Source organism: Brassica napus, chromosome C9 (genome assembly GCF_020379485.1).
Source record: "Brassica napus cultivar Da-Ae chromosome C9, Da-Ae, whole genome shotgun sequence".
In the NCBI taxonomy this organism is placed as follows: Eukaryota; Viridiplantae; Streptophyta; class Magnoliopsida; order Brassicales; family Brassicaceae; genus Brassica; species Brassica napus.
Window position 1 is genome coordinate 18,210,523 of NC_063452.1, and position 13,645 is coordinate 18,224,167.

Genomic DNA, 13,645 nt, shown 5'->3' on the forward strand with positions numbered 1-13,645 from the left:
TTAACTTGGAGCTAGACATTGTTTTTCTTTGCATTCAACTAGAATAAAAAAAACATACTCAGCACAACATATTAATGTGTGAAAATCAGTAGAGTTTTTGATATTTAGATAATCAAAAGTACTAATTCTTCTGTTGGTAAATTTTTTACAATATCCGTTAAATAACAATCGTTTAATTCTCCCAAAAAAAATTCAAGAATAAATGCTTGGAGAAGTGTTTTATGTGATAATAACATACAGCAGAAAAAATGTTTCAGTTAATTAATTATTAAAGTGGATGTGCCGGAGTGGTTATCGGGCATGACTAGAAATCATGTGGGCTTTGCCCGCGCAGGTGTCGAATCCCGCCGTTCACGCTTTTGAGAAACAGTTTTTTAAAAGAAAATACCACTATTTTGTAATTATTTTTCTTATGATAGTTTACTTATTACATTTAGGTAAATTAAAAATGTTACAAAACTGTTCGAGATACAAATAATTAACTATCATTTTTATGTTCTTCCTATTATACTCAAAAAGGATTAACCAAACAAGCATGTCCTTATCTAATCTATCTTATTACAATGCCGACTTTAGCTCAGTCGGTAGAGCGGAGGGCTGTATTTTTAGCAGAAATTCCTTAGGTCGCAACTATTTTGCTTTTATAGTTAATTTTATTTTGTCAGGTATTTTAATAATATTACGCATATGTACATGTCTTATAATGTATCTTCCGTGATAGGAGTATATAACAAAATTAGTCTTGTTTCAGAAAATGGGGTGTACAGTTTTAAAAATAATTGGAAATTTATTTCAAAATTAAACAATGTTTATAAAAAATTGGAAAGATTTATAACCTGTGGTTATAATCCTTTTCTTTTAGTTAAGGGAAATTTCTCGAACTTTCTTGATTTTTAATTTTTTTCTCCAAGATCAACAATTTTGAATAAACATAGTATGAGTTACAATGTCTATGTTTATATAAAAATTGAAGAAAAAAAAGTTTCGTTATAGAAAAATGATTATCGAGTGTCTGATAAAAATCGAGGACTATTGAACCACCAGTTAAAATAGTCCCTGCAAGATTTTGTGAATTAGTTTCTTCTAATTTTTTGCTACTGCTACAATGGACTGGGAAATATGTATTCTATTATGGCTTTTTTATTATTTTGTTATGCATAAACTATGTAATTATTTAAATGAGCAAAACATATGTACATTATTGTGTATCAATAATCTATATGTAGAATGTACACATGTATGAAATTTTGTATACATCCGACCATATCTCAGTTGGTAGAGCGGAGGACTGTAGTAGTTGCAGAATATCCTTAGGTCACTGGTTCGAATCCGGTAGGTCGGAAATGTTTTAGTCACAACTTTTTCATTTTGATTTTGACGTTATGTGTCAGAAAACTGAATTGTGTAATTCTGGCAAAAATTGAACGTTATGCAGCTAAATTTCATCTTTTTGGTGTCTTATTTTTTCAATACTGAATGTGTTAATGTGAACATTAAAAAGTAATTTCTAAGAGTTAGCCTATTATCTATATTCAAACACGAAAACTATAATACAAAATAAATATGTAAATGTAAATAAAATTCAATTTGGAAGATTGTCGCATGTGCCAATCAGTTTTTAATGTTGTCTTAAGGGATGTGGAAGTTCTCCGCCATTTTCTTGCATGAACTTATCTAGACATTTTTATTTATATAATCAATCATGCTATCCAAAATATTATTCCTACCATTTTACTTAAGTTGGTGATAGAAATTGTTTGTAATGGAATAAAAAAATACCTAGCAATACATATTAATGTTTGGAAATGTGTAGAGTTTGGATGTTTAGATATTAAATTTTTGGACTATTGATACATTCTTCTGTTGGTAAATTTTTAAAATATCCTTTAATTACAATCATCTACTTCTCCCAAAAAAATCAAAAATAATGATTGAGACGGTTATATATATTAATCTACAATAGAACAATGTTTCAGATAATTATTAAAATGGACGTGCCGGAGTGGTTATCGGGCATGACTAGAAATCATGTTGGCTTTGCCCGCACAGGTTTGAATCATGCCGTTCACGCTTTTGAGAAATGTTTTTTTTTAGAAACTACCAATATTTTTAATTATTTTTCTTATGTTAGTTTACTTATTACAGTTAGGTAAATTAAAAAATGTTACAAAACGTTTCGAGATACAAACAATTAACAATCATTTTTATGTTCTTCCAATTATACTCAAAAATGAGTAACCAAACAAGCATGTCCTTATCTAATCTATCTTATTAGAATGCCGACTTTAGCTCAGTCGGTAGAGCGGAGAGAATTGTTTTAAGCAGAAATTCCTTAGGTCACAACTATTTTTCTTTTATTACTAATTTTATTTTTCAGAGTATTTTAATAATATTACGCATATGCACATGTCTTATAACGTATATTCCGTAATAGGAGTATATAACAAAATTAGGCTTGCTTCAGAAAATAGAGTGGACTGACTTAAAAATAATTAGAAATTTCATTTAAAATTAAACAATGTTTATAAAAAATTAGAAAGATGATTAATCTGTGGTTTGAATGCCTTTTTTAGTTAAGGAAAATTTCTTGAACTTTCTGGATTTAGCAATATTTTTCTCCAACGTCAACAATTTTGAATGAACATAGTATAAGTTACCTTGTCTATGTTTATAAAAAAATTGAAGAAATAAAAAAGTTTCGTTATAGAAAAATGATTATCGAGTGTCAGACAAAAATCGAGGACTATTGAACCACCAGTTCAAATAGTCCCCGCAAGATTTTGTGAATTAGTTTCTTCTAATTTTTTGCTACTGCTACAATGGATTGGGAAATATATATTATATTATGGATTTTTTATTATTTTGTTATGCATACACTATATAAGTATTTAAATGAGCAAAAAATATGTACATTATTGTGTATCAATAATCTATACGTAGAATGTACACATGTATGAAATGTTGTATACATCCGACCTTAGCTCAGTTGGTAGAGCGGAGGACTGTAGTAGTTGCAGAATATCCTTAGGTCACTGGTTCGAATCCGGTAGTTCGGAAATATTTTAGTCAAGAATTCTTCATTTTGATTTTGACGTTATGTGTTAGAAAACTGAATTTTGTAATTATATCATAAATTGAACGTTATGCAGCTAAATTTCATCTTTTTGGTGTCTTATTTTTTCAATACTGAATGTGCTAAAGTGAATATAAAAAAGTAATTTCTAAGAGTTAGCCTATTATCTATATTCAAACACAAAAACTATAGCACAAAAAGAATATGTAAAATATATAATAAATTCAATTTGCAAATTTGTTGCATGTGCCAATCAGTTTTTAGTGTTGTCTTAAGGGTAGTGGAAGTTCTCTGCCATTTTCTTGCATGAACTTATCTAGACATTTTTATTTATATAATCAATCATGCTATCCAAAATATTATTTCTACCATTTTACTTAGGTTGGTGATAGAAATTGTTTGTAATGGAATAAAAAAAATACCTAGCAAAACATATTAATGTTTGGAAGTGTGTAGAGTTTGGATGTTTAGATATTAAATTTTTGGACTATTGATACATTCTTCTGTTGGTAAATTACTAAAATATCCTTTAATTACAATCATCTACTTCTCCCAAAAAGATCAAAAATAATGATTGAGAGGGTTATATATATTAATCTACAATAGAACAATGTTTCAGAAAATTATTAAAATGGACGTGCCGGAGTGGTTATCGGGCATGACTAGAAATCATGTGGGCTTTGCCCGCACTGGTTTGAATCATGCCGTTCACTCTTTTGAGAAACGTTTTTTTTAGGAACTACCACTATTTTTAATTATTTTTCTTATGTTAGTTTACTTATTACAGTTAGGTAAATTAAAAAATGTTACAAAACATTTCGAGATACAAACAATTAACAATCATTTTTATGTTCTTCCTATTATACTCAAAAATGAGTAACCAAACAAGCATGTCCTTATCTAATCTATCTTATTAGAATGCCGACTTTAGCTCAGTCTGTAGAGCGGAAGGAATTTTTTAAGCAGAAATTCCTTACGTTGCAACTATTTTTCTTTTATTACTAATTTTATTTTTCAGAGTATATTAATAATATTACGAATATGCACATGTCTTATAACGTATATTCCGTAATAGGAGTATATAACAAAATTAGGTTTGTTTCAGAAAATAGGGTGGACTGACTTAAAAATAATTAGAAATTTCATTTAAAATTAAACAATGTTTAGAAAAAATTAGAAAGATGTTTAATCTGTGGTTTGAATGCCTTTTTTAGTTAAGGAAAATTTCTCAAACTTTCTTGATTTAGCAATATTTTTCTCCAAGGTCAACAATTTTGAATGAACATTGTATAAGTTACCTTGTCTATGTTTATAAAAATATTGAAGAAATAAAAAAGTTTAATTATAGAAAAATGATTATCGAGTGTCAGATAAAAATCGAGGACTATTGAACCACCAGTTCAAATAGTCCCCGCAAGATTTTGTGAATTAGTTTTTTCTAATTTTTTGCTACTGCTACAATGGACTGGGAAATATATATTATATTATGGATTTCTTATTATTTTGTTATGCATAAACTATATAATTATTTAAATGAGCAAACAATATGTACATTATTGTGTATAAATAATCTATACGTAGAATGTACACATGTATGAAATGTTGTATACATCCGACCTTAGCTCAGTTGGTAGAGCGGAGGACTGTAGTAGTTGCAGAATATCCTTAGGTCACTGGTTCGAATCCGGTAGGTTGGAAATATTTTAGTCAAGAATTTTTCATTTTGATTTTGACGTTATGTGTCAGAAAACTGAATTTTGTAATTATATCATAAATTGAACGTTATGCAGCTAAATTTCATCTTTTTGGTGTCTTATTTTTCCAATACTGAATGTGCTAAAGTGAACATTAAAAAGTAATTTCTAAGAGTTAGCCTATTATCTATATTCAAACACGAAAAGTATAGCACAAAATGAATATGTAATATATATATAAAATTCAATTTGCAAGATTGTTGCTTGTGCCAATCAGTTTTTAATGTTGTCTTAAGGGTAGTGGAAGTTCTCTGCCATTTTCTTGCATGAACTTGTCTAGACATTTTTATTTATATAATCAATCATGCTATCCAAAATATTATTTCTACCATTTTATTTAAGTTGGTGATAGAAATTGTTTGTAATGGAATAAAAAAATACCTAGCAAAACATATTAATGTTTGGAAATGTGTAGAGTTTGGATGTTTACATATTAAATTTTTGGACAATTGATACATTCTTCTGTAGGTAAAATTTTAAAATATCCTTTAATTACAATAATCTACTTCCCCCACAAAAAAATCAAAAATAATGTTTGAGAGGGTTATTTATATTAATCTACAATAGAACAATGTATCAGTTAATTATTAAAATGGATGTGCCGGAGTGGTTATCGGGCATGACTAGAAATCATGTGGGCTTTGCCCGCACAGGTTTGAATCATGCCGTTCACGCTTTTGAGAAACGTTTTTTTAGAAACTACCACTATTTTTATTTATTTTTCTTATGTTAGTTTACTTATTACCGTTATAAATTAAAAAATGTTACAAAACATTTCGAGATACAAACAATTAACAATCATGTTTATGTTCTTCCTATTATACTCAAAAATGAGTAACCAAACAAGCATGTCCTTATCTAATCTATCTTATTAGAATGCCGACTTTAGCTCAGTCGGTAGAGCGGAGGGAATTTTTTTAAGCAGAAATTTCTTAGGTCGCAACTATTTTTCATTTATTACTAATTTTATTTTTTAGAGTATTTTAATAATATTAAGCATATGCACATGTCTTATAACGTATATTCCGTAATAGGAGTATATAACAAAATTAGGTTTTTTTTTTCAGAAAATAGGGTGGACTGACTTCAAAATAATTAGAAATTTCATTTAAAATTAAACAATGTTTATAAAAAATTAGAAAGATGTTTAATCTGTGGTTTGAATCCCTTTTTTAGTTAAGGAAAATTTCTCGAACTTTCTTGATTTAGCAATATTTTTCTTCAAGATCAACAATTTTGAATGAACATAGTATAAGTTACCTTGTCTATGTTTATAAAAATACTGAAGAAATAAAAAAAATTTCGTTATAGAAAAATGATTATCGAGTGTCAGATAAAAATCGAGGACTATTGAACCACCAGTTCAAATAGTCCCCGCAAGATTTTGTGAATTAGTTTCTTCTAATTTTTTGCTACTGCTACAATGGACTGGGAAATATGTATTATATTATGGATTTTTTATTATTTTGTTATGCATAAACTATATAATTATTTAAATGAGCAAACAATATGTACATTATTGTGTATCAATAATCTATACGTAGAATGTACACATGTATGAAATGTTGTATACATCCGACCTTAACTCAGTTGGTAGAGCGGAGGACTGTAGTAGTTGCAGAATATCCTTAGGTCACTGGTTCGAATCCGGTAGGTCGGAAATATTTTACTCAAGAATTTTTCATTTTGATTTTGACGTTATGTGTCAGAAAACTGAATTTTGTAATTATATCATAAATTGAAGGTTATGCAGCTAAATTTCATCTTTTTGGTGTCTTATTTTTGCAATACTGAACGTGCTAAAGTGAACATTAAAAAGTAATTTCTAAGAGTTAGCATATTATCTACCTTCAAACACGATAACTATAGCACAAAATGAATATGTAAAATGTATATAAAATTCAATTTGCAAGATTGTTGCATGTGCCAATCAGTTTTTAATGTTGTCTCAAGGGTAGTGGAAGTTCTCTGCCATTTTCTTGCATGAACTTGTCTAGACATTTTTATTTATATAATCAATCATGCTATCCTAAATATTATTTCTACCATTCTACTTAAGTGGGTGATAGAAATTGTTTGTAATGGAATAAAAAAATACCTAGCAAAAAATATTAATGTTTGGAAATGTGTAGATTTTGGATGTTTAGATTATAAATATTTGGACTATTGATACATTCTTCTGTTGGTAAATTATTAAAATATCCTTTAATTACAATCATCTACTTCTCCCAAAAAAATCAAAAATAATGATTGAGAGGGTTATATATATTAATCTACAATAGAACAATGTTTCAGATAATTATTAAAATGGACGTGCCGGAGTGGTTATCGGGCATGACTAGAAATCATGTGGGCTTTGCCCGCACAGGTTTGAATCATGCCGTTCACGCTTTTGAGAAACATTTTTTTTAGAAACTACCACTATTTTTAATTATTTTTCTTATGTTAGTTTACTTATTACAGTTAGGTAAATTAAAAAATGTTACAAAACGTTTCGAGATACAAACAATTAACAATCATTTTTATGTTCTTCCTATTATACTCAAAAATGAGTAACCAAACAAGCATGTCCTTATCTAATCTATCTTATTAGAATGCCGACTTTAGCTCAGTCGGTAGAGCGGAGGGAATTGTTTTAAGCAGAAATTCCTTAGGTCGCAACTATTTTTCTTTTATTACTAATTTTATTTTTCAGAGTATTTTAATAATATTACGCATATGCACATGTCTTATAACGTATATTCCGTAATAGGAGTATATAACAAAATTAGGTTTGCTTCAGAAAATAGAGTGGACTGACTTAAAAATAATTAGAAATTTCATTTAAAATTAAACAATGTTTATAAAAAATTAGAAAGATGTTTAATCTGTGGTTTGAATGCCTTTTTTAGTTAAGGAAAATTTCTCGAACTTTCTGGATTTAGCAATATTTTTCTCCAACGTCAACATTTTTGAATGAACATAGTATAAGTTACCTTGTCTATGTTTATAAAAAAATTGAAGAAATAAAAAAGTTTCGTTATAGAAAAATGATTATCGAGTGTCAGACAAAAATCGAGGACTATTGAACCACCAGTTCAAATAGTCCCCGCAAGATTTTGTGAATTAGTTTCTTCTAATTTTTTGCTACTGCTACAATGGACTGGGAAATATATATTATATTATGGATTTTTTATTATTTTGTTATGCATACACTATATAATTATTTAAATGAGCAAAAAATATGTACATTATTGTGTATCAATAATCTATACGTAGAATGTACACATGTATGAAATGTTGTATACATCCGACCTTAGCTCAGTTGGTAGAGCGGAGGACTGTAGTAGTTGCAGAATATCCTTAGGTCACTGGTTCGAATCCGGTAGGTCGGAAATATTTTAGTCAAGAATTTTTCATTTTGATTTTGACGTTATGTGTTAGAAAACTGAATTTTGTAATTATATCATAAATTGAACGTTATGCAGCTAAATTTCATCTTTTTGGTGTCTTATTTTTTCAATGCTGAATGTGCTAAAGTGAACATTAAAAAGTAATTTCTAAGAGTTAGCCTATTATCTATATTCAAACACGAAAAGTATAGCACAAAATGAATATGTAAAATATATATATAAAATTCAATTTGCAAGATTGTTGCATGTGCCAATTAGTTTTTAATGTTGTCTTAAGGGTAGTGGAAGTTCTCTGCCATTTTCTTGCATGAACTTGTCTAGACATTTTTATTTATATAATCAATCATGCTATCCAAAATATTATTTCTACCATTTTACTTAAGTTGGTGATAGAAATTGTTTGTAATGGAATAAAAAAAATACCTAGCAAAACATATTAATGTTTGGAAGTGTGTAGAGTTTGGATGTTTAGATATTAAATTTTTGGACTATTGATACATTCTTCTGTTGGTAAATTTCTAAAATATCCTTTAATTACAATCATCTACTTCTCCCAAAAAGATCAAAAATAATGATTGAGAGGGTTATATATATTAATCTACAATAGAACAATGTTTCAGAAAATTATTAAAATGGACGTGCCGGAGTGGTTATCGGGCATGACTAGAAATCATGTGGGCTTTGCCCGCACAGGTTTGAATCATGCCATTCACTCTTTTGAGAAACGTTTTTTTTAGAAACTACCACTATTTTTAATTATTTTTCTTATGTTAGTTTACTTATTACAGTTAGGTAAATTAAAAAATGTTACAAAACGTTTCGAGATACAAACATTTAACATTCATTTTTATGTTCTTCCTATTATACTCAAAAATGAGTAACCAAACAAGCATGTCCTTATCTAATCTATCTTATTAGAATGCCGACTTTAGCTCAGTCGGTAGAGCGGAGGGAATTTTTTAAGCAGAAATTCCTTACGTCGCAACTATTTTTCTTTTATTACTAATTTTATTTTTCAGAGTATATTAATAATATTACGCATATGCACATGTCTTATAACGTATATTCCGTAAAAGGAGTATATAACAAAATTAGGGTTGTTTCAGAAAATAGGGTGGACTGACTTAAAAATAATTAGAAATTTCATTTAAAATTAAACAATGTTTAAAAAAAATTAGAAAGATGTTTAATCTGTGGTTTGAATGCCTTTTTTAGTAAAGGAAAATTTCTCAAACTTTCTTGATTTAGCAATATTTTTCTCCAAGGTCAACAATTTTGAATGAACATTGTATAAGTTACCTTGTCTATGTTTATAAAAATATTGAAGAAATAAAAAAGTTTTGTTATAGAAAAATGATTATCGAGTGTCAGATAAAAATCGATGACTATTGAACCACCAGTTCAAATAGTCCCCGCAAGATTTTGTGAATTAGTTTTTTCTAATTTTTTGCTACTGCTACAATGGACTGGGAAATATATATTATATTATGGATTTCTTATTATTTTGTAATGCAAAAACAATATAATTATTTAAATGAGCAAACAATATGTACATTATTGTGTATAAATAATCTATACGTGGAATGTACACATGTATGAAATGTTGTATACATCCGACCTTAGCTCAGTTGGTAGAGCGGAGGACTGTAGTAGTTGCAGAATATCCTTAGGTCACTGGTTCGAATCCGGTAGGTCGGAAATATTTTAGTCAAGAATTTTTCATTTTGATTTTGACGTTATGTGTCAGAAAACTGAATTTTGTAATTATATCATAAATTGAACGTTATGCAGCTAAATTTCATCTTTTTGGTGTCTTATTTTTTCAATACTGAATGTGCTAAAGTGAACATTAAAAAGTAATTTCTAAGAGTTAGCCTATTATCTATATTCAAACACGAAAAGTATAGCACAAAATGAATATGTAATATATATATAAAATTCAATTTGCAAGATTGTTGCATGTGCCAATCAGTTTTTAATGTTGTCTTAAGGGTAGTGGAAGTTCTCTGCCATTTTCTTGCATGAACTTGTCTAGACATTTTTATTTATATAATCAATCATGCTATCCAAAAAATTATTTCTACCATTTTACTTAAGTTGGTGATAGAAATTGTTTGTAATGGAATAAAAAAAATACCTAGCAAAATTAATGTTTGGAAATGTGTAGAGTTTGGATGTTTAGATATTAAATTTTTGGACAATTGATACATTCTTCTGTTGGTAAATTTTTAAAATATCCTTTAATTACAATAATCTACTTCCCCCCAAAAAAATCAAAAATAATGTTTGAGAGGGTTATTTATATTAATCTACAATAGAACAATGTATCAGTTAATTATTAAAATGGACGTGCCGGAGTGGTTATCGGGCATGACTAGAAATCATGTGGGCTTTGCCCGCACAGGTTTGAATCATGCCGTTCACGCTTTTTAGAAACGTTTTTTTTAGAAACTACCACTATTTTTAATTATTTTTCTTATGTTAGTTTACTTATTACCGTTAGGTAAATTAAAAAATGTTACAAAACATTTCGAGATACAAACAATTAACAATCATGTTTATGTTCTTCTTATTATACTCAAAAATGAGTAACCAAACAAGCATGTCCTTATCTAATCTATCTTATTAGAATGCCGACTTTAGCTCAGTCGGTAGAGCGGAGGGAATTTTTTTAAGCAGAAATTTCTTAGGTCGCAACTATTTTTCATTTATTACTAATTTTATTTTTAGAGTATTTTAATAATATTACGCATATGCACATGTCTTATAACTGATATTCCGTAATAGGAGTATATAACAAAATTAGGTTTTTTTCAAAAAATAGTGTGGACTGACTTAAAAATAATTAGAAATTTCATTTAAAATTAAACAATGTTTATAAAAAATTAGAAAGATGTTTAATCTGTGGTTTGAATCCCTTTTTTAGTTAAGGAAAATTTCTCGAACTTTCTTGATTTAGCAATATTTTTCTTCAAGATCAACAATTTTGAATGAACATAGTATAAGTTACCTTGTCTATGTTTATAAAAATACTGAAGAAATAAAAAAAATTCGTTATAGAAAAATGATTATCGAGTGTCAGATAAAAATCGAGGACTATTGAACCACCAGTTCAAATAGTCCCCGCAAGATTTTGTGAATTAGTTTCTTCTAATTTTTTGCTACTGCTACAATGGACTGGGAAATATGTATTATATTATGGATTTTTTATTATTTTGTTATGCATAAACTATATAATTATTTAAATGAGCAAACAATATGTACATTATTGTGTATCAATAATCTATACGTAGAATGTACACATGTATGAAATGTTGTATACATCCGACCTTAGCTCAGTTGGTAGAGCGGAGGACTGTAGTAGTTGCAGAATATCCTTAGGTCACTGGTTCGAATCCGGTAGGTCGGAAATATTTTACTCAAGAATTTTTCATTTTGATTTTGACGTTATGTGTCACAAAACTGAATTTTGTAATTATATAATAAATTGAACGTTATGCAGCTAAATTTCATCTTTTTGGTGTCTTATTTTTGCAATACTGAATGTGCTAAAGTGAACATTAAAAAGTAATTTCTAAGAGTTAGCCTATTATCTATATTCAAACACGATAACTATAGCACAAAATGAATATGTAAAATGTATATAAAATTCAATTGGAAAGATTGTTGCATGTGCCAATCAGTTTTTAATGTTGTCTTAAGGGTAGTGGAAGTTCTCTGCCATTTTCTTGCATGAACTTGTCTAGACATTTTTATTTATATAATCAATCATGCTATCCTAAATATTATTTCTACCATTTTACTTAAGTGGGTGATAGAAATTGTTTGTAATGGAATAAAAAAATACCTAGCAAAAAATATTAATGTTTGGAAATGTGTAGAGTGTGGATGTTTAGATTATAAATATTTGGACTATTGATACATTCTTCTGTTGGTAAATTTTTAAAATATCCTTTAATTACAATAATCTACTTCTCCCAAAAAAAACAAAAATAATGTTTGAGAGGGTTATATATATTAATCTACTATAGAACAATGTTTCAGTTAATTATTAAAATGGACGTGCCGGAGTGGTTATCGGGCATGACTAGAAATCATGTGGGCTTTGCCCGCACATGTTTGAATCATGCCGTTCACGCTTTTGAGAAACGTTTTTTTCTAGAAACTACCACTATTTTTAATTATTTTTCTTATGTTAGTTTACTTATTACAGTTAGGTAAATTAAAAAATGTTACAAAACATTTCGAGATACAAACAATTAACAATCATTTTTATGTTCTTCCTATTATACTCAAAAATGAGTAACCAAACAAGCATGTCCTTATCTAATCTATCTTATTAGAATGCCAACTTTAGCTCAGTCGGTAGAGCGGAGGGAATTTTTTTAAGCAGAAATTCCTTAGGTCGCAACTATTTTTCTTTTATTACTAATTTTATTTTTCAGAGTATTTTAATAATATTACGCATATGCACATGTCTTATAACGTATATTCCATACTAGGAGTATATAACAAAATTAGGTTTGTTTCAGAAAATAGGGTGGACTGACTTAAAAATAATTAGAAATTTTATTTAAAATTAAACAATGTTTATAAAAAATTAGAAAGATATTTAATCTGTGGTTTGACTGCCTTTTTTAGTTAAGGAAAATTTCTCGAACTTTCTGGATTTAGCAATATTTTTCTCCAAGGTCAAAAAATTTTGAATTAACATAGTATAAGTTACCTTGTCTATGTTTATAAAAAAATTGAAGAAATAAAAAAATTTCGTTATAGAAAAATGATTATCGAGTGTCAGATAAAAATCGAGGACTATTGAACCACCAGTTCAAATAGTCCCTGCAAGATTTTGTGAATTAGTTTCTTCTAATTTTTTGCTATTGCTACAATGGACTGGGAAATATATATTATATTATGGATTTTTTATTATTTTGTTATGCATAAACTATATAATTATTTAAATGAGCAAACAATATATACATTATTGTGTATCAATAATCTATACATAGAATGTACACATGTATGAAATGTTGTATACATCCGACCTTAGCTCAGTTGGTAGAGCGGAGGACTGTAGTAGTTGCAGAATATCCTTAGGTCACTGGTTCGAATCTGGTAGGTCGGAAATATTTTAGTCAAGAATTTTTCATTTTGATTTTGACGTTATGTGTCAGAAAACTGAATTTTGTAATTATATCATAAATTGAATGTTATGCAGCTAAATTTCATCTTTTTGGTGTCTTATTTTTTCAATACTGAATGTGCTAAAGCGAACATTAAAAAGTAATTTCTAAGAGTTAGCCTATTATCTATATTCAAACACGAAAACTATAGCACAAAATGAATATGTAAAATGTATATAAAATTCAATTTGGAAGATTGTTGCACGTGCCAATCAGTTTTTAATGTTGTCTTAAGGGTAGTGG

At 28.2% G+C, this 13,645-nt stretch overlaps 5 non-coding genes across 5 annotated transcripts; all 5 read left to right on the top strand.

The window, feature by feature from the left end:
• Nucleotides 1-273: 273 nt before the first annotated feature.
• TRNAS-AGA lies at nt 274-356 on the top strand. Its single transcript has one exon. It is a non-coding gene; the product is annotated as a tRNA-Ser (tRNA).
• Nucleotides 357-4,685: 4,329 nt separating this feature from the next.
• TRNAY-GUA lies at nt 4,686-4,770 on the top strand. The gene is given in 2 exon segments: nt 4,686-4,722; nt 4,735-4,770. It is a non-coding gene; the product is annotated as a tRNA-Tyr (tRNA).
• A 3,346-nt stretch (nt 4,771-8,116) lies between these two features.
• TRNAY-GUA lies at nt 8,117-8,201 on the top strand. Its single transcript is given in 2 exon segments — nt 8,117-8,153; nt 8,166-8,201. It is a non-coding gene; the product is annotated as a tRNA-Tyr (tRNA).
• A 1,631-nt stretch (nt 8,202-9,832) lies between these two features.
• TRNAY-GUA lies at nt 9,833-9,917 on the top strand. Its single transcript is given in 2 exon segments — nt 9,833-9,869; nt 9,882-9,917. It is a non-coding gene; the product is annotated as a tRNA-Tyr (tRNA).
• A 1,626-nt stretch (nt 9,918-11,543) lies between these two features.
• TRNAY-GUA lies at nt 11,544-11,628 on the top strand. The gene is given in 2 exon segments: nt 11,544-11,580; nt 11,593-11,628. It is a non-coding gene; the product is annotated as a tRNA-Tyr (tRNA).
• The last annotated feature ends 2,017 nt before the right edge of the window (nt 11,629-13,645 follow it).